This window comes from Chrysochloris asiatica, unplaced genomic scaffold (genome assembly GCF_000296735.1).
Source record: "Chrysochloris asiatica unplaced genomic scaffold, ChrAsi1.0 scaffold00086, whole genome shotgun sequence".
NCBI classification, from domain to species: Eukaryota; Metazoa; Chordata; class Mammalia; order Afrosoricida; family Chrysochloridae; genus Chrysochloris; species Chrysochloris asiatica.
The window spans coordinates 12,809,530-12,815,529 of record NW_006408604.1 but is presented as its reverse complement, the minus strand read 5'-3'; the positions used below and the strand labels follow the sequence as shown (position 1 = coordinate 12,815,529).

The 6,000-nt window shown below is 41.6% G+C and overlaps 1 protein-coding gene across 1 annotated transcript in view; it reads left to right on the top strand.

The window, feature by feature from the left end:
• Nucleotides 1–6,000, top strand: part of ETV6 (ets variant 6) — a 365,900-nt gene that overhangs the window by 255,748 nt on the left and 104,152 nt on the right. The window lies entirely within an intron of this gene.

The window sequence follows — 6,000 nt, the reverse complement described above, 5'->3', positions numbered from 1 at the left end:
GTTGGAGGAGAATATTGAAAGTGCCATGGGCTGCCAAAAGAACCAACAGACCTGTGTTGGAAGATGTGCAGCCAGAGTGATCCTTGGAGGCCAGGATGGCCAGACTTCCTCTCTCATACTTCGGACATATTGTCAGGAGGGACCAGTCACTGGAAGAGAATATCATGGTTTGGTAGTGTGGAGGGTCAGAGAAAAAGAGGAAGACCCTCAGCAAAGATGGATTGGCAAAGTGGCAGCATCAGTAGGCTCGAGCGTGGCAACAATAGTGAGGTTGGCCCAGGACCAGGCAGCATTTCGTTCCGTTGTGCACAGGGTCACTATGAGTCGGTACGGACTCTATGGCACCTAATAACAACAACTTTGGACATGTTATCAGAGGGACCAGTCCCTGGCAAAGGACATCATGCTTGATAAAGTAGCAGGTCAGCGAATAAGAGGAAGACCCTCAACGAGATGGATTAATACAGTGGCCGCATCAATGGATCCAAAGGTAGCAACAGCTGTAAGAAGAGCACGAGACTCGGCTGTGTTTCATTCGTTTCTGTCGTACATCAAGTTGCTATGAGTAAGAACCAACCTGATACCACCTAATAACAGCACATGTGAAGGCATCTTTTAAACTCTAAAGTGCTACACAGATGCAAACTGTTAGGTTTCTTGTGTCAAAAACTGGCTTCTAATTTTTCCAATGATTAGAATCTAATAAAGCATTCTTAAGCAATACACTACTTAAAGGAATTAAACTTGTCTTTCATGGTTCAGAAGATCCTTCAGGAAGTTACAAAATCTCATGGTCGTCTCTGTAAGCATTAAGTAGTTCTGCAGAGAAAGGATCCTGGCTATTTGTAGTCTCTGGTTGTTAGGATTCAAATTAAATAGGAGCACCTTGATGGTATTAAACTGAAAAGTGAAGAGAACAGCGCGCTTACGCTAAGCTTCTCATTTTACAGACGCAGGCACTGAGCCCAGGAGAAGCAGAATGGCCTGCCCAGAATCACATGTTGATTAAGGACAGATCTGGGATGGGAGAAAGATGCTGGTTTCTGACTCACTGAATAGTTTTCATCATTGGTTTAAGCACATCTCAGAAAATCAAAAGTGAGGATAACAACATATGGCTTAATGTGGCTGTCCCCTGAAACATGGAATTGAAGAAATATTGGAGGAAGTTTTAAGGACCTGGTTGTGTCATTCCAGGGCATGACCCCATGAACTCAACTTGTTCCACTTGAGAAAAAAAGTGCAGTTGAATTCTTAGTAACTCGTAATCATAGCAGTTCCTCTACTCTGTACAAAATGCTTCTCAGATAGTCTCTGAAATTCATTGGTACTGAAAATGGCAGTCTTAATGTGGCTTTCACAGGCTTGCTAAGTGCACAGGGATTAGCAAAATATAGGTGTAGAATAATGATTTGTCTCCTTTTCCTCTAATAATCATTAACATCTGTGTTCTCTGGCTTTGTTGAGTCTTAGATACAGACAGGAGATGACTGTAAAACAAGCTATGTACAGAATGTGTTTATAATGGTGTCCGTCTCTCATCTGGCAGCTTCTATCACAGAAGCAGCTGTGAACTATGAGCCATGTCAGGGACTCCTTTAGAGCAATACTCAAGTGGCCTGTGAGGTAGCTCTTTGTTCCTGCATGCATTCATTGCATAGTCTCACCTGTGCCCCCTCCACTCCTCTTAATAAAACTATTTCTCCAGGAATCTCCAGGGTTTTTATGTTTTGTTTTGTTTTGTTTTGCTTTCGCTATATTTTTAGCCTATTTATAACTTGGGAAAGTGTCAAGAATCAAGTTTTATAGAGAGGAGTATTCAGTTCACCAAGTCTTTATCTCGAGAAAATGATGAAAGTACATCTTCATTCTGAAGCTGACTGAGAACGGTATTGTATAAGAATTGAATGATCAAAATAGAATGATGCCGAAGAACACAGACCATGGAGCAGACTGCTTGAGTTCAAATCTCAACTCGTCTTTTTACTATTGCCCTGTAACCTTGGCCAGGTCTCTTAAGTGCACTGAGTCACAGTTTAATCTGAAGCTCTTTTTTAAAGGGTTGGTGTGAGCACATAGTTAAATGTACTAATCTTGATAAAATGCTAAGGATAATGCAAGACTTATATAGAGGAGTATTCAGTTCACCAAATCTTTATCTCTAGGAAATGTTGAAAATGTACATGTGCTTATTAATAAATTGCTATTAAGTTAGTTTAAAAGTCCTGGGTTGTGTAAATGGTCAACTCACCAGGCTGCTAACCAAAGTATTGGAGGTTTGTGCCCACCCAGAGGTACCACAGAAGAAAGGTCTGGCGATCTTCTAAGAAAAAACATCAGCCGTTGTGAACTCTAAGGAGCACAGTTCTCCTCTGACATACATGCGGTTCTCATGAGTCCTAATTGACTTTATGGCAGCCAGTAAATAGACCAGAGTTGCCTTGAGGTATCAGATACTATTCCAGTTTAGATGATACAATGCCCAAGCCTTTAGGATCCCATAGTTTGGGGAAAAAGAATTATTTTCTCTCAATTAGAATTGCAAAGCACACCATACACCACAATCTTTTTATTCTCCTGAATTTAAAAGGACATAGCAGTAAGAATTTAAACGCCAAAGTTTATCAAGTCTCCTTCCATCTTAACAGAAGAAGAGAGAGTCTGGTAAATTTAGTCAGTGGTCTTTAGCAGGTAACTGACTCTGTCAGGCACACTTTTGCATAACTCTAAGGGTTGCTGTAGTCTTCCCTGGAATGACTGTAAGTAACTCTCTGGGTCCCTCCTGCAGAGGAACGTGGAGCATTTGCCTCTCGTCCTGGTGAGGGGATTTCCAAACTCTGGCCCTGGCTGCTTCAGTGGGCGCGCTGTGAGAGAGATTAATGGGAAGTGAAAAGAAAAACTTGTGTGTGCTTAACTGGCAGAACTGTTTAGAGTGAGTGACTCTACTTGTATTTAGGGAAAAGATTACTCATGAGTATTTTCTTCCATAGAATATAAAGAACCTCAAATTACTACTTGTGCCCCCACCCCCTTCTGACCCGCCTCCGGTGGCAATGTGTCCTCCTCAGGAACTTCAGCATTTCACTCTCATTTCCCTTCCCAAGTGGGATTCGGTTCTGTATTTACTTTGACGCTTAAATCAGTTGTAAGCAATAAGCCACTTCATACTTTATCCTGCTTCTAACTGCCTTCTGCTCTGGGGCCCTCTCTCAACCACATACTTTCCTAGTCTGAGCTTGCCTGGAACCCCATGGTTGTACTTAGTGGCTGGCTGTAATCATGAACCACTTGTGAAGGAGGGAAAGGTAAAAGTCCATAATATCAAATCGCCATGTTGGTCTTGTTGAAAGAAGACACCATTGGCAGCAGGAAGTAAACGTCAAGGCCTTTTTCCCAGTTCAAACATTGAGGTTTTGCTGGGTCACTACACTCCCCAACTCTCAGCTCACTGTGATTCTGGACATGCGCTTCTAGGTGATTGGAAAGAATTGAGGTACCTCCTATGTCCATGGACCATTTTTAATAGGCCCAGTCAGGGGTCTAAAGCTTAATCTTGACTCATTTTGTGGCTTTCTTTTACTAAAATGACCATAGAGCAGTAACATACTACAAATGATTTTTTTATAATACCACTTTTTGTGTGTGTGTGTGTGTGTGTGTGTGAAAAAGAAAATTGTCATACAATTTGAAAACCAACAAAAAATTCCTAACGGCTCACTTTAGTTATTTCATTGCCTGAAATGTATAAGGAGCCCTGATGGTGCTGTAGGATAAGCACTGGACTGCTAACCAGGAGGTCAGCAGTTCAAACCCACCACCCAATCAATCTTCGGGAAAAAGATGAGGCTTTCCACTCCCATAAAGATTTACAGTCTCGGAAAGTGTATATAGGGTTGCTATAAGTTAGAATCAACTTAAATGACAATGGGTTTTTAAATAGGTCTTCATTGATGGCCATACAAGATGCACTAGGGGCATTGTGGGTAAAGCGTTAGGTTGCTAACCTCAAGTCAGCAGTTTGAACCCACCAGCCATTCTACAGGAGAAAGATGAGACTGTCAGTTCTTGTCAAGGTTTATAACCTCGGAAATCCTACAGAACAGTTCTCCTCTGTCCTGTAAAGCTGCGATGAGTCAGAATTTGGCAGTGGGTTTGGGTTTTTGGTGTTTGATACAACAGACTATCTGTGAAGGGATTTCATGGGGTTAGAGGAAGCCATCTACCAATCTTCAAAATGACAACACTTTGCAAAGATACCACTGTTACGAGAGCCAGCACGCATGCCCAGTGTCTGGACATTCTCCAAGGGGATCTGAGCCCTTGGCTCTCTACTCCTACAGAGAAGACCAGCAGCCCATCTAGCACACTGGTTTAAGGGTCAAGAGTGATTCTTTTCAGGATCAAACTGAGGGACATTTTTATAACACACTCATGGGATCTCCTTAGCAAATTTATGTAGCATTGAGAGATGGAAACTCCTCTGAGCAAATACTGATTTCATTGTGCTGTGTTTGGGTGGTGGTTGGTTGTTATGTGCTGGGGAGTCCATTCCGGCTCATAGCGACCCTGTAGAGGACTTCCAAGGCTATAAATTTTTACGGTAACAGAAAACCTTATCCTTCTCCCATGGAACAGCTGGTAGTTTCGAACTGCTGACCTTGAGGTTCCCAGCCCGATTTGTAACACTACTAGAGCTCCTTTTGTGTTCTACTGGAGCTATCAAAATGCACAATACAATTTTAGAGAATGATGCTCAGTGAGCATCGAACTTCTGGCCCAGTTGTTGCAAATGCAGTCAAGTCGGTTCCGATACATAGCAATCCTGTATAGGCTTTCCGAGGAGCAGCTGGTGAGCTTGAACCACCGACCTTGTGGTTCAAACCAACCTAATAGTCCAGCACATTGACTAACCCACAGCACCACACCAGGACTCCAATAGTTCTCAAAATTTTGGGTCTCAGACGCCTTTATATTCTTAAAAAATTATTGAAAACCCTAAAATGCTTTTACTTATGTGGGCTATATCTACAAATATTTACAATATTGGGAATTAAAACTGAGAATTTAAAAATACCAATTTGTTGAAAAAGAATAATCCTAGTATTGTTGTTGTTATTAAGTGCCATCGAGTCGATTCCTACCCATAGCAACCCTGTATAGGGTTTCCAAGGAGCAGCTGGTTGAGCTTGAACCGCCGACCTTGCAGTTCAAACAGCTTTACAGTCTGGCACATTAACCCATAGTGCCACACCAGGACTCCAATCCTAGTATATATTAACATAAATGCATATTTGCAAATATATATATTTTTATTATTATTGAGAGAATGGCATAAATTGCGTTCTGTCTAGCACAATAGAAGATGACAGAATTGTTAGATTTGCTTCTGCATTCTGTCTGTTACAGTGTCACACATCATCTAGCTTCTAGAAAATTCCACTATACATGCATGGAAGAATGAAATTGGAAAAGGCAAATGGCATCTTAACATTATTACGAAAATAGATTTTATTTCTTAGATATCCTGAGAGGTCCCGAGAAACACTGTTCTGTCCTCCATCAAAAGTTTCCCACAGCAGCAAAATAAAGTAAATATATAGGCTCATGGGTTCCAGAGATGTGGCCTGGTCTATCTTTTCACTCTCCACTCCAGTTTGCTCTCTAGCTTACTTCTGGTCCTACTTAGAGTCCGAGTACTATCCACACCAGGAGGTTCAAACATCAGCAAAAGACCCTCTCGTTGTAAACTATCACATAATTCACAACAAAACATTAAAAAAAAAAAAAAGACCCTCTCATTCCCAGAGGTTTGCCTGATGGCTAAGTGAATTGCATTTTCTGAAATAACACTTGATTACTTAGCTGCTCTGGGAGGTTAATCCTAGCTCTGGGACTGTCTCACTTCAGATGGACTCTGGGCTACAATCATATCAGTGTCTGATGCTAAGGTCCTTTCAAGCCAGCTGAGATTTGTTGTGACTTGAATCTCCTTGAATGATT